Genomic DNA, 27,861 nt, shown 5'->3' on the forward strand with positions numbered 1-27,861 from the left:
TTATCAAAGCAAATGCAAAATCAGTTAATCCAGTTAAGTCCAATTTCTAGAGTAAAGCCTGTGATGGCTGCACGTACTCAGAGAGCGTGTCCCAGGTGCGTGCTTTTGACTGTCAAATAGGTTCCATTCTTTTTCATTAAATAATTACACTGGACTAGAACTAGTCCTTACCCAACTCATTTTCCTTTTTGGCCAAGGAAAATAATCTCCATGGTATTCATATAAGATCTTAAAACGCGACATGGTAAAATAAATACCCTGTTGCTCTTTTTGTTTGTTTGAACCTTTCTATCGGTCCCCTAAAAGGGAAAAACATTCTGCCTCAGGATATACACAGGTAAGTGGGGGAGAGGACACTAAGCACTCATGGGTTCAGTATAAGGGAATCCAAGGACTCTGGGAAGTTCTGCGAATTCCCACACATCATGGCTGTGGGCTTCTCGGCACTTGCCTAGGTTCTATTAGACCTCAGCAATAGGAAAAGTGAGGCGTGGTGTCTCTGGGGATGAAGCTGTTCTTGGCTAATTTGTGATGTCACACAGAGGATTGTGCTTTGCCATAGGGATGAGACATAGGCATCAAAGTCATCATTTTGCAGCTTTGAAATCACACACAAGTTTGTTTTTAAATGAAATTTAGGTCAACTGTAACTATTCTAAAACTCTGGCCAAAGGGTGGGAGGAGAGTGTTAAGATATTACATTCTTGCAAAATTCAAATCAATGAAATGTTACGTGCAAATTCTTTTAAAAAGTGAAAGGTGTCATATAATACAATATTTTATTTGTTTGCTAGCTTTTAAATAAATCTTTTTGAAAGAGTATATAAGAAATTTTAAAATTCATTGGTACAAAAATTAATGATAAAATTACTTCATACACAGTGGGTTCTCCTTTTGTACCTAACAATTACATAGAGAAGTATGCAGCCCACCCAAAATATAAAATAAAAAATACAAAAGAAAATGTTCCTTTGAGGAAGTCTTCCACCAGTTCCAAAAATTAACTTAAAATGTATCTGCATTTTCCTAACATTGGACTAGTTCCTCCTTAACTTTGATGTCTACGGTTTAAAAGGGCCCTGCCTGTAGCTGCCTTAGAAGGGTTTGATGGCATGTCAAAGGATTTTATCTCCTTGGAAGAAAGGTAGAATCATACAGAAATTCAAAATATGTTTTTCTTTACATCCACATCCCATGGGACTCCAAAAAATTTTATCTCCCAAAACATTTATCTCAACCATACTAGTAATTTCTATAATTCACTTCATTGTAGAAAAAGCATGTATTTAATATTTAGGGCTAAGAAACAGCTTTCACTGTGCCTTTTTCCCAGCTGCACACTGTCCTGGATGACTGTCTGGTAGTTCAGGCCAACAGAGGTCATTCAGCAGCCCCTTCCCCTCCCTGCCTCCTCCCTATCTCAAATAAAATATTTAAACTGATTCATGTAGTTTGGCTCCATAAATTGATCAAATTCTTCAAATACTCACCTAAACCCTATTTTCTTAATACTAACAATGACAGTCCCATTAGTTTGAAACTATCTTGAAGGACTTTGAGCAAAGAGTTTGACATATCTAGGTTGTTGAATCCCTGTTCATAATGTGATTATGTATTCAAGACACAGTAAGTGGGAAAGATCTAGCAAAGGTTTTGGTCCCATTGAATTCTGCCTTAGTGTTTGGCAGAATAGGTTCTAAAAACTTTTTCTGACATATGTGGAAAATAAGCTGACGCTTCTCTTTATTATTTTCATTCCTCAATATTTACATTGTAGTGTATAAATATACAATCAATATATAATCAAATAATATACAATTAAATAATCAGGTATTCAGTGAATGAATATACTCATTTTTAATATAGTCTCATCTCCTATAGGGCAATGATACGTGCTCTGTTCTAGGATATGGGAGACTTAAGGTCTGCTTCTATGTGCTGTGCATCCTTGGAGAAATGAAATAAAAGCATATTTATAAGCTGAGTTTTATTTTAATCTTTCCAACAGCCTCATGACAAACAAGCCTACATGACAAACAAGTACTTCATAAACGCTAAAAAGCCATATTATATTAAATGTCTCTAACAAAATTCACAAGATGACATTATGGAAAGTAACTAAGGAAGGTAAGAGGTAGACAATATGATCTCTAATTTCCAGTGTGGAAACTGAGTCTCAGAGAAATTAATTGACTTGCTGAGGCTCACTAGCTGGATGAGCAGAGGCTTTGAATCCATGTCTCTCAGACTCTGCAGTCCAAGCTCTTATCTACTACTTTGGGTTCTAGTACAGTGGTTTCAGCAGGTCTGGCGTCAAATTGTAGCTCTGCCACTTACCAGCTATGCAGACTGAGTAAGTTACTTTACTTTTTTTCATGTTTGGAATACAGGAATACTGCTATTTAGTCCTGAATATTGGAAGGATGAAATGTGGCATAATATGGAAAGGATTCTCATGTAGTAGTTTCTAAGTCGATGTTAGCTCCTTAATTTTCCTCCTTGCCTAGGCCTCAGTTTCCTTCTCTGTGTATTAAGGAGGTCCTTGGGGCTTTTGAAATATCAAAGAACAGCTGGTTCAATGTTGTCAATTTATAATTTAAGAGAGAAGTGGCTTGCCCCAAATCACAGCTAGTTACCAAGGAGTTTACGTTGTCTTAGCAATCGTTTTTATGATGCTTTTTTTTTCCTTTTCTTTTTTTCTTTTCTTTTTTTTTTTTTGAAATGGAGTATCACTCTTGTTGCCCAGGCTGGAGTACAATGGTGCAATCCTGGCTCACCGCAACCTCCACCTCCCAGGTTCAAGTGATTCTCCTGCCTCAGCCTTCCTCAGTAGCTAGGATTACAAGCATGCACCACCATGCCTGGCTAATTTTGTATTTTTTTTAGTAGAGATGGGGTTTCTCCATATTGGTCAGGCTGGTCTTGAACTCCCAACCTCAGGTGATCACCTGCCTCCCAAAGTGCTGGGATTATAAGCGTGAGCCTCCGCGCCCGGCCTATGATGCTCTTAAAATGAGACTTGGACCTAATTTGAACAAATTATCTAGGATCCTGATACTCTAAGTCCAGATAATTAGCTAAATTGTAGTTACTGTATTTTGTTTGTTTGGGGGTTTGGCCGAGGTTAACTAACACACATTTATTGCATATTTACTGCTAGGTGAAAGGCCCTTCATAGTTGTTTTCTCAGTCTGAAATGCATTTCTCTCGACTTTTCTTGGCTTTCCATTTCTCATTTTTCAGGTCTAAGCTCAAATATGATCTTTTTGAGAGGCCTTCTCTGCTAGTCTTAATCACCTTCTACCTCCCACCTTCCCCAGTTACTTTCCATAACGTCATCTTGTGTATTTCATTAGAGACACTTAATGTAATATGCCTTTTTAGTGTTTATAATTTACTTGTTTGTCATTTCTCTGGCTACACCGAATATAAAAATCATAAAGGGATCTCGTCAGCATGTTTTCATTGTAATACCTCCTGCCCTAAGCCAGAGCATGTCACATGATAGGTTCAAAATAAATATTAGTTTAATGACTATCTCCATCCATTACCTTTCCTCAAAACACTTGATGTCAAAACACTTTAAAATAGAGATGAGGGCTTGGTAATTTAACTTTTGAATTAAAAAAAAAAAATTGACCTTGGTAGTTAGGGTAAAGAGGTAACAAAATCTTTTTCTCAGGCAAATAGAAAGAAGCCAGCACATTCCACCGCCATGAGTGACTCTGACTTTAAAGATAGTTGGAAGCAATAAAAATAAAACCAAAACCAGCCCAATTAATAAAAATTAAAAATTAATAGTCATTGTAAGTATAGTTTGTCTAAAGTTTTATTCTTAGTACTTGTCATACCTTCTAAACATTTGGCCAGGGAAATTTCATATTCCCTTCTTTTTCTGGCTCACAGGAATTACTCTCAGCCACTTGAGCGCCAAATCCAGACACTCACACAAAACTGCAGCCTCAACTGCTTCTGACTGGGGATGAAGGGTGACAAACACTTTTTTATTTGGCAGTAGAGCCTATTTGGTCCCACACCGGAATGTGACATGACTCCAGTTTTTAAAACATTACCTTTTAAGGTCACATGCCTTTTGGCCCTTTAACTTAGAGGGATCTGAGAATTGAATTCTTAAACTTTACTCAAAGAAGAACTTGTGTAAAAGTCAAATTCAGTAATTGGTCCCGGAGGGATAAAACAGAAGTAGTACCACAGATGAAGGTGTGCATGCTATGATTTGAATGTGTGTGTCCCTCCAAAATTAATATGTTGAAACTTAACTCCCAAAGAGATGATGTTAATAAGTGGGCCTATTGGGAGGTGATTACGCCGCAAGGGCTCTGCCCTTGTGAATGCAGGAAGTCCTCTTATAAAAAGCTTAGTGTGAGCTCCAGAGCCCCTTTTCTGCCTTTCCACCATGTGGGGACACAGTGTCAATCCCCTCTGGGGGAAGCCCTTCTTAAAAGCAGAGAGTGGCCTTCACCAGACACTGATCTTACTGGCACCTTGATCTTGGAATTCCTGGCCTCGAGAACTGTGAAAAATAAATTTCTGTTGTTTCTAAATGACCCAGTCTTGGGTGGTTTGTTACAGCAACACTCATGGACTAAGACAAGGTGGATAATATCAAGGATAATTCTGAGCTTGTTCATGTCCAAAAACATTGGCTTTTATCACAAAGCTTTACTAAGCAACTTCCTTATTGTGTTTTAAAAAGTTAGGAGTGTAGCAAATAACATAGTATTTTAGATATGAGATCTGTTCTTCTTAATAAAAAATTGTGATTTTAAAAAATTAACTACTTTTGATTCCCACAGGTGTCTCACAGTTATTGTCTCGAATTATTCCCCGACCCACTTTCATTAATGTAATCTCTATCAAATTCCGAGACGTGTGCTTTGCAAAAATTGAGAGGCAGATCCTAAAATTCACAGGGAAATTCAAGTGATACAGAATAGCCAAAATACTCTTGAGGAAGACGAACGAAGTTACAAGACTCAAACTTCCCTATTCTCAAACTTATTATATAAACTTGCAGTAATCAAACAGTGTGGTAGTGGCAGTACGGATATACATATAGACTAATGGAATAGGACTCAGAATCCAAAAATAAACCCATACCTCTATGGTCAATTGATTTTTGACAAGAATGCCAACGCCATTCAATGAGGGAAAGAATAGCCTTTTCAACAAATGATGCTGAGACAACTGAATATCCATTTGCAGAAGAATGAAGTCGGAAAACTAGTTTATATTATATACAAACATTAACTCGAAATGGACCAAATACCTAAATGTAGGAAATAAAATTATAACGCTCTTAGAACAAAATATAGAGGAATAAATCTTTGTGGCCAATGAGGCACTAGTTTCTTAGATATGACACCAAAAGTACAAGCAGCAAAACAGAAAAAAAGATCAATTGGACTTTATAAAAATTAAAAGTTTTGTGATGCAGAGGACACTATCAAGAAAGTGAAAAGATAAACCACAAAATTGAGGAAGATATTTGTAAGGCACTTATCTGATAAGGGATTAACATCCAGAATATGCAAATAACTCTTACAACTCTACAATAAAGGGACAAATAACCCAGTTTTTAAAAATGAGCAAATGATTTAAATAGACATCTCCCTAAATAACATACACAAATGGCCACCCCACACATGAAAAGATTTCCGACAGCATTAATCATTAAGGAAATGCAAATCAAAACTACAATGAGATACCACATCACAGCAACTAGAATGGTTGTCATAAAAAAGACAGACAATAACGAGCGTTAGTGAACATGAGGAAAAATGGAATCCTCATACATCGCTAGTGAGAATGTAAAATGGTGCTGCCGCTTTGGGGAAAGTTCCTCAAAAAGTTAAACATAGTTACCATAGGACCCAGCAATTCCATTCCTAAGTATGTACACAAGACAAATGAAAACATGTGCCAGTATGTTTATAATAACCCAAAGAGTAAACAACCCAATATCCATCATCCATGATGAATTGACAAGTAGAATAAAAGTATTACTCAAACATAAAAAAGCATGAAGTACTGATACATGCTACTACATGGATGAAAGTTGAAAATATTATGCTCTGTGAAGAAGCCAAACACAAAAGGGTACATACTATATGATTTCATTGATATGAAATGTGAAAAATAGGCAAGTCTATAGAGACAGAAAGTAGATTAGTGGTTGCCAGGGCCTGGGGAAGGGGAGAATGGGGGCTGACTGCTAATGGGGGCTGGCATCTTCTTGGGGATAATGAAAATGCTCTGGCCGGGCGCAGTGGCTCACACCTGTAATCCCAGCATTTTGGGAGGCTGAGATGGGAGGATCATGAGGTCAGGAGATTGAGACCATCCTGGCTAACACAGTGAAACCCCGTCTCTACTAAAAATACAAAAAAAAAAAATAGCCAGGCGTGGTGGTGGGCACCTGTAGTCCCAGCTACTTGGGAGGCTGAGGCAGGAGAATGGCGTGAACCTGGGAGGCGGAGCTTGCAGTGAGCCGAGATCATGCTACTGCACTCCAGCCTGGGTGACAGAGCGAGACTCCGTCTCAAAATAAATAAATAAATAAATAAATAAATAAATAAATAAAATAGAAAAAGAAAATGCTCTGGAATTTGTTAGTGGTGGTGATTTAACAATGTTGGGAATATACTGAAACTACTGAATTGTACACTTTTTTAAAAGAGTGAATTTTATATAACGTGAATCACATCTCAAAAACTCAAATGGAGTAAGATAAAGAGTGTTAAAATACAATCTATTAAAAAGTAAAACAGGTACATTTCTGTGAACTCTTCTGCCATGGCGCAGAAGCTGTTAGGCTAATTCATGATTTTACCTTGGTTAGTCAGATATGGAAAGATTTGAAAATACTTCTATCTGATTTTCTCACAGCACTGGGTCTTCTGTAGCTGACTGAATGGAAGGAGGCTTTGATGGAAAGAATAATACTCCAGCCTCAGACTTAGCTGCTTCTTGTCTCTCCAGTGCCTGGCCCCGTGGCCCTTGACAAGCCACACCTCATGATGTGACTCATTTCTCTCTTTTGAGTCTGCTTGTCCCATCCTTCATCCCTGGAGGTGTGCTAAGAACTAGATACACAAAATAACTGCATGGCATTTTACAAATCTGAATGCTTTAGAAACACAAGCTAAGAATCCTTCTTTCTTTTAATTGACTTTAATGGGACAAGCAGACCTAATCCCTAATGTCTTTCTAAATTCAGAAGTAATTATTAGTGAGAGGTTAACTCTAATGTAAATGTTACTCTTTAGTGGATGGGCATAAACAACAATAATAAACTTTTCTTTTGAATTGCATGGACTAAAATTCTGGCTAAATATTATGCAACTGAAATGAGAGCTGAGACAATGAATAGTTCCTTCAGAGGAAAAATATAATTATTGCCAAGAATTGATGGTATTTTTCTTTTTTTTTTTTTTTTTTTTTTTTTTTTTTTTTGAGACGGAGTCTCGCTTTGTCGCCCAGGCTGGAGTGCAGTGGCCGGATCTCAGCTCACTGCAAGCTCCGCCTCGCGGGTTTACACCATTCTCCGGCCTCAGCCTCCCGAGTAGCTGGGACTACAGGCGCCCACCACCTCGCCCGGCTAGTTTTTTGTATTTTTAGTAGAGACGGGGTTTCACCATATTAGCCAGGATGGTCTCGATCTCCTGACCTCGTGATCCGCCCGTCTCGGCCTCCCAAAGTGCTGGGATTACAGGCTTGAGCCACCGCGCCCGGCCTGATGGTATTTTTCTATGACCAGCTCCAATACATCAATCCAGGAGGCCAATGTACTACAATCAAAATTTAATGACAGGCAAGTCCATAAAAAATGGTGACTTTGTGGATCACAGTGATGCTCTCAAATTAATGCATTCTTAGTTTTAGTCTCTCCCCTCCCAGTCCATTCCAGTCCTAATCTCTCCAGGTATGAGTGATCACTCCCTCATTTAATTCCCTTTGTATATGTTTTTATTGAACCGGAGACACTTTATTTCACCTATTTATGATAATTTTTGTTCCTTAGTACTAAATGTAAGCCCTATGGAAAACAGAGGCTGTGTCTTTTCCATCTTTGACTCCGAAGAATTCTATATAGTAACGGGAACATAGTAGATATTTAATAAATGCATCAATGAATGAATTCACAAATGCAAATTGTTGGCAAAGTTTTATATGAGCACAGGATAGCAACAGCCAGAAGGACCTTCTGGAATTGGTTCCCAGAACTGTTGCTGTCATTGCAGGTTTGAAATCCTTGGGGAAATACTGCAGCTGACCCCAGAGAAACTTGCAAGAATACACTTGAAAATGGGAAACATATTAGAAGCAGAGGTTCTTAGTGGCAAAGAATTTAAATAAGCTAACAATGCCACAACTCTGGTCCACACCAGCCACATGCCTTTGCACCTGCTGTCCTCCCCACCTTTCTACTTAAGTGGGCAACATCTCCCCTGCTCCTTATCCCACTTTCTGGCTTCATTTTTCTCCATAACAATTATCACTATGTATTCTAATGATTTTTTATATTTATTATTACCTGTCTCCCTCCTACCTCAACAGAATCTACACTCTGATTTGATATAGTCTGGTTTTCTCTGCTCTATACACAGTGCTAGAAATATTCATTGGACATAGTAGCTTCTCAATAAATATTTATGGATGGAAGAAAGGGAAAGAGGGTAGAAGGGAGGAGGGAAAGATGGAATGGAAGAAGAATGAAAGGAAAGAAAGGGAAGATCAATCTAAGAAATATCTAAAGGACTTGAAAGCTTTTTATAATGTTTAATATATTCAGGTAAGCTTCTGGTTCACAGATTTAATTTTTTGTTTGCCTTACAAATATTGTAAAAAATTAAAAATCTGGACACTTCCCATAAAAATTGATTCTCCCAATCAAGGCTGGTTAAACTAGGTCTAGCTCTCATTCCTCATTGGTCATGTAGACATTAGTGGCAGCTTTAGTAGGGACATAGGTCAGAGTGACCTAACTTGCCAGATAATCTTAAACCACAAATGGAAATTGGGATCATTCCTGGACTTTCTGACTTGCCAGGAGAATCTTATCATGGATATGTAACACAGGAAGTCCTCAGAATAATTTAATTTCTATGGAAACTCATATTCCCAAGGGGGTGAACTTCTAATGAGAAGAGAATCCTCAGATCCTTAAATCCTAGTTCATCTAAACCAGAGGACAATTGTGGAACTTACCTGCAAGGGACAATTGTGGCTGGACAAAGTCTTTCCTGATCCCGCTTCCCCAGGTACTGTCTGTAGAGCACCTGAATCCTGCAGCTCTTGAGAGGCTCTTGAGCGTACAGATGGTAGAACATGTCCACCACTGGACTGATAGAATCACAAAGCCTATGTGCTCTAACATGTTCTTTAAATGGGATTCCACCGTTTGTCCCCCGACACCTGATTCATTCAGCAAATACTTATTGAGCATCTAGTAAGTGGCAGGCCCTGTTCTGGGCACTGTGTATTCAGTGTTGAAGGAGTCAACAGGATCCCTGTCCTTACAGACCTTACAAAATCATTAGGGAACACTGGAAGCACAGGAGGTATTACAGGCAGCAGAGGACTTAACTTAGTCTGGTCTCTGGAACTGCAGATTTAAAGTTCAAAGTGTAGAAAATATGCAAGCATACTAAGCTTTTTCCTGAACTTGGGGACATGTTTGGGATGAACTGTAGAGAAATAGATGCAGTTCTTTAACTTACTCTTATAACATAGGTGTATAAACTTCCTTTGGCATCATTAACATTCTTCGAAATGTTTAGATGTAACTATCCAAAGGCCATCTTGCCTCCTCACTTTATAAGGCAGTGAGTAGTTGCATTTACTCTTCTACATAAACTCAATCAATATGAAGGCTTTTTTCAACCTACCCATTCATAGTACTACTTACACTAGTAAATCTACCATTACTTCTGATGATTATGGGTGTTTTTCTATAAAGTAGATTTTCTATTTTATGGTGTATAGTGTATTTTTTGACTGTGGCAAAATATACATTACATAAAATACACTATTTTAACTATCTTTAAGTGTACAGTTTAGTGGCTTTAAGTACACTTGCATTGTTGTGCAACCAGCACCATCAGCCATCTCCAGAACTTTTTCATGATCCCAAACTGTACCTGTTAAATAATACTTCCCCATGCCCCTTCCTCCAATCCCTGGTAACTACCATACTACTTCCTGTCTCTCTAAACTGGATGACTCTAGGTACCTCGTTTAAGTGGAATCCTACAAATTTGGTCCTATTGTGTCTGGCTTATTTCACTTAGCATAATGTCCTCGAGGTTCAGCCATGTTGTAGCATTTGTCAGAATTTTCTTCCTCTTGAAGGCTGAAGAGCATTCCATTGTATGTAGATACCACAATTTATCCATTCATCCACTGATAGACACTTGAGTTGCTTACACATTTTTGCTATTGTGAATAATGCTGCCATGAACACGGGTGGGTACAAATATGATTGTTTTGTTTATGTGGTGCTTTTAACTTTGCAAAGTGTTTTTGTTTCTATAATATCATAACCCCTCTGAGAGAGATTAGTATTTTCCTCTTGTGGCAAATAAGAAATTCAAATTTTAAAAAGTGAAATCACTTGTCAATTTAGGGACAGTTTCTGACTCTTAGCCTGGAGTATCTTTTTCTCAACATACCTTTCACTTTTCATCCCAATGATCCTTCACCAGCTGAAGATACCAGGGACTGTCATATTGCAAAATATATATTTGGTCTTTGTCCCCCTTTCCTGGAAACAACTCCTAAAATTCTTAGAATCTTCAAAGTGATGTCTTTTAGTATGCTAAGCCCGTGGCTAGCAGCTCCTAAGTAGTTTCAGGATGGGGGGCTGGTCGCCAGAAAGACTAAGGCATGATTAGAGAGAGGATTGGGACTTTCACTTCCACTCCCCAATCTCTGGGAAGAGGAGAGGTGCTCGAGGTTAAATTGATTACCAGTGGGCGGTGATTTAATCAATCTGCCTACGTAATGAAGCTGCCATTACAACGCACAGAGGACAGGGTTTGGAGAGCCTCCTGATAGCCGAACACGTGGAGGCTCCTGGAGGGTGGCAAGCCCAGGGAGCACATGGAAGCTTTTTGCCCCTTACCTCATATCCCTATGCATCTGTTCATCTGCGTCCTTTTGTAATATCCTTTGTAATAAACTGGTAAAAACATTTCCCTGAGTTCTGTGATCCACTGTAGCAAATTAATGTAACACAAAAAGGTGGGTATGTGAACTCCAATTTATAGCCTGTTGGTCAGAAGCACACGCCATAACCTATTTTTTTTTGTTGTTTTTTTTTGTTGTTTTGTTTTGTTTTGTTTTTTTTAGAATCTTGCTCTGTTGCCCAGGCTGGAGTGCAGTGGCACCATCTCGGCTCACTGCAAGCTCCGCCTACCGGGTTCAAGCAACTCTCCTGCCTCAGCTTCCTGAGTAGCTGGGACTACAGGCATACACCATCACAACCCGCTAATTTTTGTATTTTTAGTAGAGATGGAGTTTCACCATGTTGGCCAGGATGGTCTTGATCTCCTGACCTTGTGATCTACCCGCCTTGGCCTCCCAAAGTGCTGGGATTACAGGTGTGAGCCACCGTGCCCAGCCAACCTGGGACTTTTGATTGGCATTGGCAGTCAGAGCAGTTGTGGGCCTGAGCCCCAAACCTATGGGACCTAACACTGTCTCCAGACAGATAGCACCAGAACTGAATTGAGTTGAAAGACACCCAGCTGGTATCTGCTACAGAATTGCTTGCTCGCTTGCTTGCTTGGTGCGTGGGGAAAACCCATGCTAAATGAAGTCAGTAGGTTCCTATTTTGGGGGAAAACTTTTAAAATTTATCTTTCGGGCATCAGTTGCAGCTGTTTTTCCTCCAAGAAAATGACATTCTGAGCTAAGCCAGACTGTCTCTCCCTTACCCCCGAACTATGCCATTTATGAGAAAATTCAAACTTTGTCTAATGCTACAAGCTGGGAAACTACATCTACAACCAAAATAAGGCATTTAAATCTTGATTACTCATGGGCTTAATCATACCTGATATGTTTCACATGCTATTCTTTGATAACAGTCTTCATTAAATTGCAGAGATGCCAATGCCATGTTTGAATAGAGTTTGAAAAGTTGAGAGGTTCTTAGAGAAACATTGAGAGAGGAGAGAAAAGGCCAGGTAGGCAGGCGTGGCCAGGCCAGCTACGCTCTGCTCACGAGGGCTTTCCCAACAACACCCCAGCCCAAGCAGAACCATGGTTTTTATTTTTACTGATTTGTACTTGTGCGGGTTTTCTTAGCTGAATTCATGTTTTGTTATGTCAATAACAGTGAGATTGTTTTTCTGAAATAGTGCTGTTACCTGTGCTAGTTCTCATAGTTTTTCACTATTTAAAAAGATATTTCTATCAGTTAGAACTTCTCTAAATGTTAACATTTCTCCAATTGTTAAAACCTCTCTAACTACAATAATTCCACGTCAGTAGGAAAGTTGCCAAATCTTACGTTTTTTTCTGACTTATTTGCTTTTGACCTTCCCTTGTTGGTACTGATCAGGTGTAGACCGTTGGTGAAGTACAGTTGTTTCCTTTGATCGTAACATTTGGCAGTGATTCTCTCTGTACTGTCAGGGAGGTAGGACACTAAGTATTTGATTTGTGCTGTGGTTTGTTTGTTTGTTTTTCAAGAGAAAAGATCTTGCTCTGTTGCCCAGGCTGGAGTGAAGTGGTGCAATTATAGCTCACTGCAGACTTGAACTCCTGGGCTCAAGTCATCCTCCCACCTCAGTCTCCTGAGTAGCTGGAAATAGAGGTGAGAGCCGCCATGTCTCCCTACATTCTTTATTTTATTTTCTGTAGAGACAAAGTCTCACTATTTTGCACAGGCTGGTCTTGAACTCCTATTTAAGTGATCCTCCTGCCTTGGCCTCCCAATGTACTGGGATTATAGGTGTGAACCCTTGTGCCTGGCCTGTGCTGTTAGATTCCCAATGGCTTCACTTTCTTGGTGGGGTTGTCAAATATAGCAAAGAAAAATAATAGGACATACATATAAAGTTAAATTTCAGATAAACAACAAATAACTTTTTGTAAATAGATTCCATGTGACATTTGGAGCATACTTATACTGAAATATTATTTGTTATTTATCTGGAAATTCACATTTAATTGGGTGGCTTATATTATATCTGGCAACACTATTCCTTAGATTTCTTCCATGAACGTTACTCAAAGAATAGGATCTCATAGTGTCATCAACAAATGCCACTTATGATAGGGGCTGAACTTGGTGATATGGAATGACCTAAACTGGAGGATAAACTGTAATGTCAGGAATACAGAACAAGAGATAATGAGGATTTGCCTCTCACTGTGGTTCTCCTTTGGAAGCAAAGGCAGACATCAGTAGTTTACCGTCCCAGGTGGTTAACCTGAAATGCAGGATTTGTGAGACCAGCCAACGGAAGAGGAAGTAAGAAAGCAAGTCTAGATCTGACACATACTCAATTTTGTTAGTCCTAAAAACTGTAGTGCGTGTAGGTACTCTACATGTATGAGTCCGTTCTCACGCTGCTATAAAGAGCTGCCCAAAACTGGGTAATTAAGAAAAGAGATTTAACTGACTCACAGTTCTGCAGGGTTGGGCAGGCCTCAGGAAACTTACAATCACGGCGGAAGGCACCTCTTCACAGGGTGGCAGGAGAATGAGTGCCTGCTGGGGAAATGCCACGCGCTTATAAAACCATCAGATCTCGTGAGAACTCACTGATTATCAAGAGAACAGCATGGGAGAAACCGCCTCCATGATCGAATTACCTCCACCTGGTCCTGCCCTTGACACATGGGGATTGTTACAATTCAAGGTGAGATTTGGGTGGGGATGCAGCCAAACCATATCAACTGGGTAGTATACATTTGTGTGTATCTATGTATGGAGGGGCAAGGGAGAAGGAGGGGAAGAACCAGCAATATGATCTCCTGGCAAAAAAGAAAATTATGATTATATTCTAATATACATATAGGTTCACAAATATGTCATCATTAAAGTAATTTATTTCAGCCGGGTGCGGTGGCTCATGCCTGTAATCCCAGCACTCTGGGAGGCTGAGGTGGGTGGATCACGAGGTCAGGAGATAAAGACCATCCTGGCTAACACGGTGAAACCCCATCTCTACTAAAAAATACAAAAAATCAGCCGGGCATGTTGGCAGGCGCCTGTAGTCCCAGCTACTCAGGAGGCTGAGGCAGGAGAATGGCGTGAACCTGCGAGGCGGAACTTGCAGTGAGCTGAGATCATGCCACTGCACTCCAGCCTGGGGGACACAGCGAGACTCCGTCTCAAAAAAAAAAAAAAAAAAAAAAAAAAGTTATTTATTTCTTGCCCAACCACCAAACTATCTATTTGGCTTTCCCAATCAGTTTAGAGTCATTACACTTTTGTTAATGTGATTGTATACAGACAATTTACAGGTTGTATAAAAATGAAGTAAATATTTGCTTTGTTTTGAAAATGCTATAATGGAAGGACCACCGGAAAGGAGGCCCAAACAGCCTTGTTGGAGGCCCAGGTGAAGTGTGTGCCTGGTGAAGGTGCAAGTTACATCTGATTTTCTCTGTGACTCTCCACAAATCAAACACCTGCGCGTTAACTTCATGTTCTGCCGTTTTCATGCCATGGTCACAAGCCAGTCTAGTTTTATGGGAACAAAACCTCCCTCTCTTTATCAGACTGCAGGCGACAAAGAAAAATCTGTGGGAGCAGGCAGTACACCATGCTCTGTACCCCCTCTCTATTTGCCATGAGATAAAAGGTCACACAAGGTTAAAAAGAATTTTTAAAGCTGACACTCATTAATTTGAAAGCTGTAACAACCCCATTGGTCAAATAGGTAAGGAGACATACAGTTTTCCCAAGGAAGAAATATAAAAAGCTAATGAATACCCTCTCCCCCCCAAAATTTGGTTTCAATAATGCAGGTAAACAATAATGCAAGTTAAAATGAGACACTGTTTTCTCTATAAACTTAGCAAAGTCTTGAGAACATATACAATTCAGTGTTTGTGAGAGTGAGGTGAGGTATTTATCCCCATTCACTGCTAACAGTAGTTTGAATTGATGCAACCTTTCTAGAAAATTTTCTATTATCAAACAGTATTACTTTCTCTTGTTTTTGGGAGATAGGGTCTCATTCTGTCAACCAGGCTGGAGTGTAGTGTGCAGTGGTGAGAACATGGCTTACTGCAACCTCAACCTCCTGGGCTCAAGTGATCCTCCTACCTCGGCCTCCCAAAGTGCTGGGATTACAGGCTTGAGCCACCGTGCCTGGCCAACCATATTCTTTCAATGATAGAAATCTTAAAACTATTTTAAATTTTAAAGATACCTTAAAAGATCCAAGATACTTTATAGACAAAAAATAATATCAGCATTTTGAAAAATAAAAATTCTGCAAGAAAATGAAATGTTTAGCTGCTAGGGTATAGTTTATTACATTTTGTACATGAAAAAGTTGAAATAGTAATAGTATGCAACCAATAAAAACAATGTTTATGATGAATTTTTAAAATATGAGGAAATGCCTTTGTCATATATTTAGCTAATAAGGAGTAGTGCAAATTATATTTCGTTTGGGATCAATTATGTTACAATAGTAGGAGAAGAATTACAAAGACATACAAACAGAGGTTATCTAATAAGGGAGTATGACTACAAGGGAATTTTACTTGTGTTTTATTGTTTTCTACATTGCCCAAGTGTTCTGTGACAGAAAAAAACAGACACTGAGTGGTGAGGTGGATAGCAGAGCAGGAGGGAGCAAGTCAGAAAGGCTCTCTCAGATCGACTTTGGACACTCTCCAAGTTTAGAGTTTCTCCAACAGGAAAACAAGAAACTCCGGGTTCCAAACGCCTCTTAATGAGTTCAGCTTCTGTCTTACTTGCCTGAACCTGAAGCTGTGGCACCGTTCCTCCGACACTTTCCCTAATGATCAGTTCTGCCCTCACCTCTCTGAAGAGAGGCTGGCAACTTCCAACGGGAAGGGAAGCGTCCACATGCTTCCTCTGCGGGGAGGAAGGAACGCAAGCCGGGTTGTACAAACGGGGGAGGGTATTCATTTCTGCTTTGTCTTAGTCCTATCAGAGATAAAACAGAATTTTCCTAGATCCAAGTAACCACGAATCCTTTCCAGTTTCCACTCAGGATCTGAGGGGGAAAATGTAGGAATGCTGAAGAGATACTCATTTCTCAACTCGCATATCCACTCCATCCAGCGAACCTGCTCGGGGAGGCTCTTTTCACTCTTTCCATTTCTTTTTTGTGGTCCACTATCACATACAACACTACACTAAATAAGGGTTTAGTAGCAGACGCACTTACTTTGTTTTTACAATTGTTGAGTTTCTGGTGTCACAACTTGACAGAACACATTGGCAGCAGGGGTTCTGCATCAATAGTACTTTTCACTTGAGGGTTTTCTCTGTGAAAACTGACAGAACTGTGTTGTCTTTGGGCTTGGTGAAAACGCCTTTTAACGCATTCACAGTTTGCTGCATGTGATGAAATTTAGCAATGCTCTTTCTCACCTTGAAGAAATCTCACGGATTTTAATTTCACTCTTGGCTTCATTTCTTGTTCTTGTTGAAATTCACACAAGTCAGTTGCCTGCTTTGAACTTCAGTTACCAAACTTAAAAAAACTATTGACTCTTTTATTTATTTATTTATTTATTTATTTATCTATCTGTTTTTTGAGATGGAGTCTCGCTCTGTTACCCAGGCTGGAATGCAGTGGCCGGATCTCGGCTCACTGCAACCTCCACCTCCTGGGTTCACGCCATTCTCCTGCTTCAGCCTCCTGAGTAGCTGGGACTACAGGCGCCTGCCACCACGTCCAGCTAATTTTTTTGTATTTTTAGTAGAGACGGGCTTTCACTGTGTTAGCCAGTATGGTCTTGATCCCCTGACTTCGTGATCCGCCCGCCTCAGCCTCCCAAAGTGCTGGGATTACAGGTGTGAGCCACCACGCCCGGCCAAAAACTATTGACTCTTTTACTTACGTTGCTCATCCTGACGGAAAAGATAAAATAAGATCGTCTGTGAGAAACGTTTTGTAAACTGTGTTGCAAACGTCACAATGATGAGAACGAATGAGGGACACAGGAAGTGGAGACCCTGTTACTGTGGAGAACATTTCAGGGTCAGGGGCCTATCAAGGAAGCATCCAACAACAGGATCCAGATTCCTCAAAGGTAAAGTCCTGCTTCTTATTTAAGGGAATTTCTTGATCATGTTTTATCTAATGCTCCCTTGTTGAGTGGTGACTGAACTTGGAGAAAACGAGAATCCCTTGATGTTTTATGCAATTTGTACAATACATTTTCAAAGGAGTGGCTCTGTGGCATTTTTCATATTCTGAAGGAGCATACAATTTAAAAAACCCAAATAAGCTTTTGACCAAATGCAGCAAGACAAGCAGGAGGCTGTCTGCATGAGGACAGAACATAAGAAAAAATAATACAGAAATATTTAATCTTGTTATAGTCAAGAATTAATGGTTACTCTTGTACCTTTAATTAAGAAGTAAGACCATTTAAGTTATCTCTTTTGACGAGCAGCTAAATGACAGCAATATTTTCTTTCACAAGCTCCCTTCTCCTGCCTGTTGCTTTGTGCTGGTTAGTTTTGATGGAAAGACAATGCCTAATGGGATTATTTCAGACAATGGAGGAATTACTAACAAGGATAATTTCTTCTCTTATAGGAGAACATGCATCTTTATTTTGACTTTCCTATTTTTCTTCCAATAATGAGGTGAACTAATGCTGTTTAATCAACTGAAAGCTTTCTGGCTTTCAGAGGCAGCCATTCAGAAAAGGCTGATCTTAAACGAGAGGAGAGGGAAGCAGTAAGCTAAAAATAAAATGAACTCCAAGCTCTGACTGTCCCCTGGGGTCTCCTCGGCGCCATAATTTTTGGTTAATGAGAGTCTCAAGGGGGAAGGTCCTAAGTCAATGTCATTCAGCGGGCTCAGTGTAAATTCTTGGGCTGCACATGTCAGTAGAATCCATGCTTGACCACAGGGACCTGGAATGAACCAAGGCACAAAATGACCTCTGACTTGTCCCTGAAGAAAGAGAAGCTGCTGCTAACATGAGACTAGGTCACGTGGTAAGGTCTACACGTTCCTTTGACCCCAGCCTTCTTACAGAATCTCTGGGAATGCTGTGACATGCTTCCTAATCTACAAATGGAGGAAAATTTCCAGATCACCTCCATGGATCTCAGGAGAAATAGCCAACATTTCTCTGAATTCATTTTGCATTGCTGTTTTAATGTTACTAATACATTGATTAGAACTTATCATATAAAATTACATTTATAGCCTAGAAATGAATTTTTTTTTTTTTTTTTTGAGACAGAGTCTCGCTCTGTCGCCCAGGCTGGAGTGCAGTGGCGTGATCTCGGCTTGCTGCAAGCTCCGCCTCCCGGGTTCACGCCATTCTCCTGCCTCAGCCTCCGGAATAGGTGGAACTACAGGCAAGTGCCACCACACCGGGCTAATTTTTTTTGTATTTTTAGTAGAGATGGGGTTTCACCATGTTAGCCAGGATGGTCTCGATCTCCTGACCTCATGATCTGCCCACCTGAGCCTCTGAAAGTGCTGGGATTACAGGCGTGAGCCACTGCACCCAGCCTATTTATTTATTTTTGGAGACAGAGTCGCGCTCTGTCACCCAGGCTGTGGAATGCAGTGGTGCAATCTCGGCTCACTGCAACCTCCGCCTCCCTGGTTCAAGTGATTCTACTGCCTCAGCCTCCCAAGTAGCTGGGATTACAGGCACCTACCACCACACCTGGCTAATTTTTTGTATTTTTAGTAGAGACAGGGTTTCACCATGTTGGCCAGGCTGGTCTCAAACCACTGACCTCATGTGATCCACCTGACTCAGCCTCCCAAACTGCTGGGATTACAGGCATGAGCCACCACGCCCGGCCTAAAATGTATTATTAACCACATATATTTAAAAAGTGGATGGATGAATAGATGGATAAAGTTTAGGTCCCAAACTCTGGGACAAATGCTGTGAAGACAATTTACTTCCATTAACCACAAATAACCCAAGAATGTTCACCAAACATGTAGACTGAATAGATGTTTCCCTTATATATAACTTAGCACTTTTTAAAATGTAGTATTAACCACATGTATTTTCCTGTCTGACCACATTGCTCATTCTTGCCATTTCTGTTACCTCCTTTTAAGAAGCTTCTGAAAGATATGATGATAAGTTCAGACAACAGCGATTATATGAATAGGAGAGTTTGACTATGGAGATGTTATTGAGGGACAAGCAGCATTATCTTGAGAATCTCAAGCTTTACCCTCCATGGTAGGGATGTTGCTGTACCTGTTGGAAGAGAATAGAATGCCTGTGTGGTTTTTATCTCTTTGTTGGAATAGTATACCTATATGGTTTTTATCTGTTATTTTTTTTTCAGAAAAATGTTCAAAAATATCTACTTTGCTCTCTCAGAACTCATGTACTCATTTTACTTTAAATTTACGTTCATTTTCTAGTTCATATAGATGCATATGTAGGCAATTAAGCAAGTAGTTTTAGGTACATTTGTGTGCATGTGTGAATGTGTCCATTTACCTTCTCAACCATTGCATCTCTTCACTTCTAAGACACCATCCTCTGTGAGATGCACCATTAGATAATGTATCACTAAGAAAGAAAAGTAACACTGTCAATTAAACTATCACTTGCTATCAGTTGTAAAATGCATCCCAATTTCAGAGATGCAAAAATGTGAAAAGATCCTGAATATTCTTCATTGGTAGCAGTGTTTTTCATGTGGTCTATTACAGAAACATCCCTTTTAATGGATGCTGAAGAGTCACATTAAATGAGGGTTAGCCTAAAGCTGCCTCCTTACATATTTTAAGTTCAGCCTAAAGGTTCCTCTGTACATCATGATCCATAACATGTGAAGGTATAAACAGACGCAGGCCATAGCCTTGTGCCAGTCACTGAGTTTTGGCCAATCAAATGTAGCCAACTGTTTGAACCCTGTTCAAATAAGGCAGACACTGAGCTGTAAACAATCCGGTTGTTTCTGTCCCTCACTTCCATTTTCTTTACATCACTTTCCTTTTTCTGTTCGTAGATTTTCTTCCACCAGATGGCTGTGCTGGAGTCTCTGAGCCTACTCTGGCTCAAGAGGCTGCCCAATTCGGGGATCATTCATTGCTCAATTAAACTCTTCTAAATTTAATTCAGCTGAAGTTTTTCTTTTATCAGTTGTTGAACTGGAACACTTTGCACGTACCTAATTGTTTCAAATATCTATTAAAAAATGGCAAATATCTATTAAAAATGGACGCCTAGGAAAAATTGAACTGCTAAAACCTGGGCCTTTTATTAGACATACAAACTTGAATATTTATATAAATGAAATGATGATGTCTTAGTTTCACTTCACCAGCAACCTAGTGGTGGACATTGTGGGAGAATATGGGTGAGGGTGGCTATGAGTTGACAATTGGTCAAGCTGGATTGCAAGCACATGGGTGCTTATGATAGTATTCACTTAAAATTCCAAGAAAAGAAGAGTTTCTGTCTGTGTAGCAGTGACAGAACAGGAACAGGATTGTGCTCCCATGTGCCCAAGAGGTAATCTCTATGCCCAAGGTAGTAGATTACAGATGGAGACTAAAGAGAACGTGTTTCCTGGAACCGTGAGTGAGGAGACGAGTGAAATATGACACTCACCACTAGTCCTTCACTTAATTTTGTTGAAGCTGACTGGGTCGTACCTTTTGTTACAGGGATGGTTGGCTAGTCCTCATAATTGCATCTAGCCCTGAAGATCATGTGCTACTTTATATTGGTGTTTGCTCGGCTTCAAGGAGTGAAGAAAGCTGGCATAGAGGCCAACTAAAAACAGCAACAATAGCAATTAAAATTTTCATTGAATTGTTGAGCTGCTGTGCTAAGTAGTTTACCACATATTGTTTTACTTAATTGTCTTAACAACTCTGACAGGTGATACTATTATTACCTCTATTTTTACCCGTGCGGAAACAGAGAGAGAAAAGTTAAATGCATTTCCCAAAACTGGCAAGTGTCAGGTCCCGGATCACAATCTGAACTTGTGCTCTAAGTCACAGCCATGTATTGCCTTATTTTCTGTTGCACCAGGATACGAGCAATGAAAATCACATCCTGCTGAGAATGGCTTGCAGAATAGGACTAAAGACTCAGCCTTCAGCCAATAATCAGTGGGAGCAGATGGGTGTAAAGGAACACAGACACAGGAATGACCCTCATAGAAACAAATAAAAAGGGAATGCAGAAACCTCTACTAAGCAGATAAATGTAGTCCTGTCCAGGACAGACAGAAGAGGCAACTCCTCTGATTTTCATTCCCTCCTGAGTCTTTAAACCTTATCAGAGTATGCCCATGCTTTCTGCAGCCTCTCGTGCCTGGGTTATTTGGTGTGTAGCACACCATCTCCTGGAATGCCAGTGGTCCTTCGGACTTCCACCGCTTGCTCCCCTCCATCTGGAATCTTACCCGTGCTCACTAACTGCTATGATAAAAGACGATGTTCTTCTTATTATATTCTTGTATGTCTCTCGAGAGCCCTATCCGTCCAAACATACTTCATTACAAAATCTAATCATTATTCTTAATACTTGTGCAGATTTGAAGATTGTTCCTGCCCTGGCAGGCCAACTACTACCACCTTCTCCATATTTACCCACAAATGTCTGAGTAACATTTAAATAAACAGAACTTTTGGAGTGGGAAGTGTTGGAATCACCATCTGGATTGGCTGATCATTTGGGCAGCAGGATCCTGAGGGTAGCTCAAGGATTACATATGTATTCAAAAGCAAGGAAAGCCACATGGGGATGGGACTATGATACAGGCTATGGTTTGCACAGGGCTTGGCATGTAGTATGCCAAGTATCTTATATTCCTTCTCTGTGTTTCTAATAATGTCACTAAAGATCACATTGAACTTCAGTGGGGCATTTTGTAAATCCTTCATGGTATCATTGCAGATGAGATTAAGAATATGGGCTGAACTAATGCAACTAGGCAGATTAATAACTCATTGAACAAACATAATTGGAGAATGTCAACAAAGATCACATTGCATTTTTTTGTCTATAACATATGGAATTTACTATCAACTAAAATCCTAAAGTCTTATTTCACAAGTACAAGTTCTTCCAGTGAGTGTGCACTTATGATTATGATCCAAAATAAATAATCTTATGTTTGTCACTGTTACTTAGGTCTAGGTAGCTTGAGCTCATTATTCCAACCTGTTAAGATCTGTTTTCGTTTTGATGCTGTCATCACATAAGTGCATTCTTCCTTTTGGCTTTACATTTAGTAGTGTTTACATTACTAAACATGCATTTATCCAAGACACTGATAGAAATGCTTATCAGGACAGGACCAAGAACAACGTTTTTAATAAGTCACCAGACATCCCCTCACCCGAGTTGCTAATAAGTACCCTCTTCGTATGTTCATTCAGCCAATTATTAATCTGCCTAATTGCATTAGCTAGGCCCATATTTCTTCATCTTGTCTCCCATGATACCATGAAGGATTTACAAAAATGCCACACGAAAGTTCAAGTGTATTTTGTCTGTTGCATTTCCTTGAACTATTGTTCCCATTAATTTGTCCAAATTCAATTTGCCTAAAAGCAATCTGACAAAAAGCAATTTGGTTAAAAAGATAATTTTTTCAAAACAACGGTCTAGTTAAAAGGGAATAATGCTGATAGGTATTTTTTCAAAATTGCTCTGAGTTGCCACCCATTTTGCACCTTATATATTTTTATGCATATATTGCTTTTCCTCAATAGTTTGATTTTTTAATTTCTAATTATTTTCTAGCTGATTATTCCTGTTAGGCATTGCTTATAATGTAGAATAACTGAAACAATCTAACTGTTCAGCAATTAATTAAAAGAATGCAAATGTCCAACAGTTGATGGATTGCTCTAAAATTATGACAGTTTCCAATTACCATATGGTAGTTAAAAGACAATATGTAGTCATAGGGAAAGCATATGGAAGCCTACCATGCACTAATGTGTAGTTATTGGCTAGCCCCTCTTGAATAGGATTATGTTTAACATTGGTTTTCTGGTTTGCATTCATTATTTTCCAGTAAAATACATGTTATTTTAAATTCCTAAAATAGGATGGTTGTGGTCACACCTGTAATCCCAACAGTGAGAGGCTGAGGCAGGAGGAACAGTTGAGGTCAGGAGTTCAAGACCAGCCTGGGCAACATAGCATGACCTCCTGTCTACAAAAAATACAAAAATTAGCTGGGCGTGGTGGTGGATACTTTTATTCCCAGCTACTTTGGAGGCTGAGGCAAGAGGATCACTTGAGTCTAGGAATTTCAGGTTACAGTGGGCTATGACTGGGCCACTGCTCTTCAGCCTGGGAAACAGAGCAAGACCTTGTCTCTAAATAAATAAAGACATTTAAATTTAACAAATGAATTAAAAGCCTAAAATAGTACATGTCACAATCATAGTTTGTTGTTCAACCACCCTATCAATTTCAAATAATTTACTCCTATTATTAAATCCTTAGTTGTCCCTTTTACACTGTTGGTGGGAGTATAAATTAGTTCAACCATTGTGGAAGACAGTGTGGCAATTCCTCAAGGATCTAGAACCAGAAATACCATTTGGCCTGGCAATCCCATTACTGGGTATATACCCAAAGGATTATAAATCATTCTACTATAAAGACACATGCACACGTATGTTTATTGCAGCACTGTTCACAATAGCAAAGACTTGGAACCAACCCAAATGCCCGTCAATGATAAGACTGGATAAAGAAAATGTGGCACATATACCATGAAATACTATGCAGCCATAAAAAAGAACGAGTTCATGTCCTTTACAGGGACATGCATACAGCTAGAAACCAACATTCTCAGCAAACTAACACAGGAACAGAAAACCAACCACCACATGTTCTCACTCATAAGTGGGAGTTGAACAATGAGAACACATGGACACAGGGAAGGGAACATCACACATTGTGGCCTGTCATGGGGTGGGGGCAAGGGGAGGCATAGCATGAGGAGAAATACCTAATGCATGTGGGGCTTAAAACCTAGATAATGGGTTGATAGGTGCAGCAAACCGCCATGGCACATGTATACCTATGTGAAAAACCTGCACATTCTGCACATGTATCCCAGAACTTAAAATAAATAAAATAAATAACCAAATAAAATTTTAAAAACCTTAACTTATCCTCTAAGCAATTCCTTAGTTGTTCAGACTTTTCCCAATACAAAGTAATTACGTGAAGATGAATTCATTACACATAATGACAAAAATAAAGGTTCTGAAAACTATGAAACAACATTTAAAGATACTTACAGTGTTATAAAGCTGTCCCATGTTTGATCACCCATACTTGAATATATAATGATGGGAAATAATTATTTGCAACCAATTTATCACATTGACCAATTTGCTTTGATGAAATTACTTTTGACTAAATAACAGGCTATCCATCTACAGGTTAGTAACATAAGAACAAAACAATATGACTATATGGATTATTTCCTTTTTAGTGAATCTGTTCTGAATTCTAGGATCCATTAGCATCTCTTTTGGATGTCTTACAAGCTATTCCTTTAATAATCTATTTTAGAATATTGCCAATTTAAGACAATTTAAGCGTATGCATAAGTTCCTCTTAGAGCAATTCAAAGACCCCAATGGGGGACAGCCTCCTACTTGAACTAAGTGCTGACACATGAAGCTAGGACGCTATCCATGCATTTTATTCCAAGTGTTTTGTGCTGATTGATTCTCAAGGAAATGGCTTGACTTCTCCATCCTCTGGCATTTCTATAGAATCAATTCAAGAATATTACATGTGTTTAATATTCTTATGTTCTTATTTTCTTACTCCATCCTTAGAGATTTCCCAATGTTATTTCCCTTTGACCCATTTTACTATTATTTAAAAATCAGTGTGATTCCACGGCTATGAGTACTGCTTGGCTGTGCTTATGACCTACATTTGTGACCATCTGAGAGGACAGGTGCATAAGAATTGCAAAAAGCTCCTAGAAATTGCCAATAAATTCTTTGTGAGTCCTCTAAGTGTTGACACCAGGCGTATAGGCAATAAGTTAACACTTTACATGATTTTGCCTAGTATACCGCATTAGATAAGACAGAATATATACATTAGTTTTTGTCTTGTCTATAGATGAATGAAGTCAGAATTTTTAACTATCTCTTTTTTTTTTTTTTCTTTGAGACAGAGTCTCACTCTGTCGCCAGGCTGGAGTGCAGTGGTGCAATCTCGGCTCACTGCAACCTCCAACTCCCTGGTTCAAGAGATTCTCCTGCCTCAGCCTCCCAAGTAGCTGGGACTACAGGGACGCACCACTACGCCCAGCTAACTTTTGTATTTTTAGTAGAGTCGGGGTTTCGCCACGTTAGCCAGGATGGTCTCCATCTCCTGACCTCATGATCTGCCTGCCTCGGCCTCCCAAAGTCCTAGAATTACAGGCATGAGCCACTGAGTCAGGCCCAGAATTATTAACTCCTTTACTCTTTTTTTTTTTTTTCTGAGACAGAGTCTTGCTCTGTCTCCCAGGCTGGAGTGCAGTGGTGCCATCTCAGCTCACGGCAACCTCCACCTCCCGGGTTCAAGCAGTTCTCCTGCCTCAGCCTCCTGAGTAGCTGGAATTACAGGCATGCACCACCATGCCCAGCTAAATTTTTTGTTTTTAGTAGAGATAGGGTTTCACCATGTTGATCAGGCTGGTCTCAAACTCCTGACCTCAGGTGATTTGCCCACGTCGGCTTCCCAGAGTGCTAGGATTACAGGTGTGAGCCACCGTGCCAGACCAGAATTACTCTTTTACCTCACTGTCTTAGGGTTTGTTTAAAATAAAATGGTCTAATTTCATCTCTTCCTGTTTGTTCATGTAGAGTTGCATTCCCACCCAGTCTTAGTGAAAATTTCTACAATGAAATATTCTTCAAATGGGACATGAAATCATAATAGTTAATTTCAGCTATTTCTTCAGCCAGCCTTTCATTCATTCAATAAAAAATGAAAAGTAAAACTAATAAAAACAAAGGAAACTATTAGCTCTACAGACAAATGACATATTCTTTAAATGTGAGCTCTGTAATGGTGTGGTTTCATCGGGATTTGGTTCTTAGCATAGACCAATGAATAGGAATAACTCTTAGCATAGACCAATGAATAGGAATAGCAGTAAGACCAATGAAGAGGAGTAATCTTATTCCTCGAGTTTATAATTCCAGAGCCTTTGTCTACCTTTTGGGGACTGTCCCCAAAGCATTCCTCTGCTAAGAAATCAGGGTCTGAGTGCAGCCACAAGGGAAAGGCCCCAGACTGTCAAAGATGAAAACCACCGGAACCTGAGTGAATCTTTCAATAAAGGAAGTGTCACCTTTAGTAAAAGAAACAGAGAAATCTTGAAATTTTTTTCTGGCAATTTTTTTCTACATTGACACAAGTAACATATTTTAGTTTCCCCCCTATTATTCCTTTTCATTTTATTAAAACAAGAAAAGAAATTGCTGAGAATGGCTCTTATGTCATGTCTGGTTAATGAAACTAACACATTGCTTAAATATTTATTCTCACATACATTGTATTTGGATTGCAGATGTGCAGAAATGTTGTCAAGTTAAAAATAACTCTTTCAGTAAGGCGACGGCACACTGGAATGCTAATCCAAGCCCACTGCTATACCTCACGCCTACATCCTGGGTGTCCTGGCTGCATGAAGTAAACAGCGCTAGCTTCCCTTCCTTAGGAACCTTCACCTTTTGGCTAGAGCCGTTTTTAAAATGTGTGCCAAGATTAGCAAGAAACAGAGTGACAGGAGAAAGAGAAAAATCCTCAAGAGAGCCACTCTCAGTTCCAGAGACCCTGGAACAGTGCTTATGGCATTCCCGTTGGGGAAATTTTCTTCCTTCCAGGACAAAGGTAGCTTCAACATTCTAATCCTTACAGTGAATGAGTACCTACCCTAATCTGTGCGCAGCTAATCAGTCATGTGGTTCAAAGCGTAAAGCCATGAGAATACCTAAAGTCAGGTGAGGCCACTTAGTTCTGGAAAGGAAAATGTCTGGAGGAGAGAATTTTCAGGCCAGGACTCCACTACTGCTGCACCCTCAGATTTTAGGTAGGATGTCCTTTGGGGTTCACCTCAGTATGTGGGTAGGAGGGAGCCTGTGTCATGGGAATATGCCCTGGGGACTTACATGGAAGTATAAGCCCCTATCAAGGATGAGAAAGCATATGGGGCAAGAATACGATTTGCTTTTCGTGGAGGGAAGTATGGATGCAGATTGGTGCTCTCTGTGAAAAGGGTACAGTAAGGGTTTGGAGATCTCAGGGGAAGTAACAATTAACTTAGTCCCTGTATATCTGATAAAAGCAAAGGAGGAGAGTAGGAACGTGTGGGCAAAGATTTAAGAAAATAGATGCAGTTTGATTATCATCTACATCTTCTCTTTTAAGTTCTCTAGGGCACAGAAAGAAGATTCAACATCTTATTTTCCCCAGTGAGAGAGAAATATTATACAGTGATGCCCTCTTAGAAACAGGTCAATGAGCTAGCTAAAAGCATTGAGTATTCCACCTTTGGAGGCCGATCAAACTTGAGCAAAAACATTAGAAGGTCCTGTACATTTCTACTGGAAGACTGGATTTTGTTAACAACATTAGACAAATAATTGCCTTCTGTATTGTTGAACT

The 27,861-nt window shown here is 39.6% G+C and overlaps 1 protein-coding gene across 2 annotated transcripts in view; it reads right to left on the minus strand.

Moving 5' to 3' along the window:
• STARD13 (StAR related lipid transfer domain containing 13) overlaps window positions 1-27,861 on the minus strand; it is a 558,426-nt gene that overhangs the window by 529,775 nt on the left and 790 nt on the right. The window contains exons 2-3 of one of the 2 annotated variants that reach the window (XM_077973670.1): window positions 15,974-16,235; window positions 13,397-13,463 (exon numbers count right to left, since the gene is read on the minus strand). The exons of the other annotated variant lie outside the window; for it this stretch is intronic. The gene's annotated coding sequence lies outside the window, so the exon portion shown is untranslated. The remainder of the gene's footprint in view (window positions 1-13,396; window positions 13,464-15,973; window positions 16,236-27,861) is intronic. 2 annotated transcript variants of the gene reach the window in all.

Source organism: Macaca mulatta, chromosome 17 (genome assembly GCF_049350105.2).
Source record: "Macaca mulatta isolate MMU2019108-1 chromosome 17, T2T-MMU8v2.0, whole genome shotgun sequence".
Classification (NCBI taxonomy): domain Eukaryota; kingdom Metazoa; phylum Chordata; class Mammalia; order Primates; family Cercopithecidae; genus Macaca; species Macaca mulatta.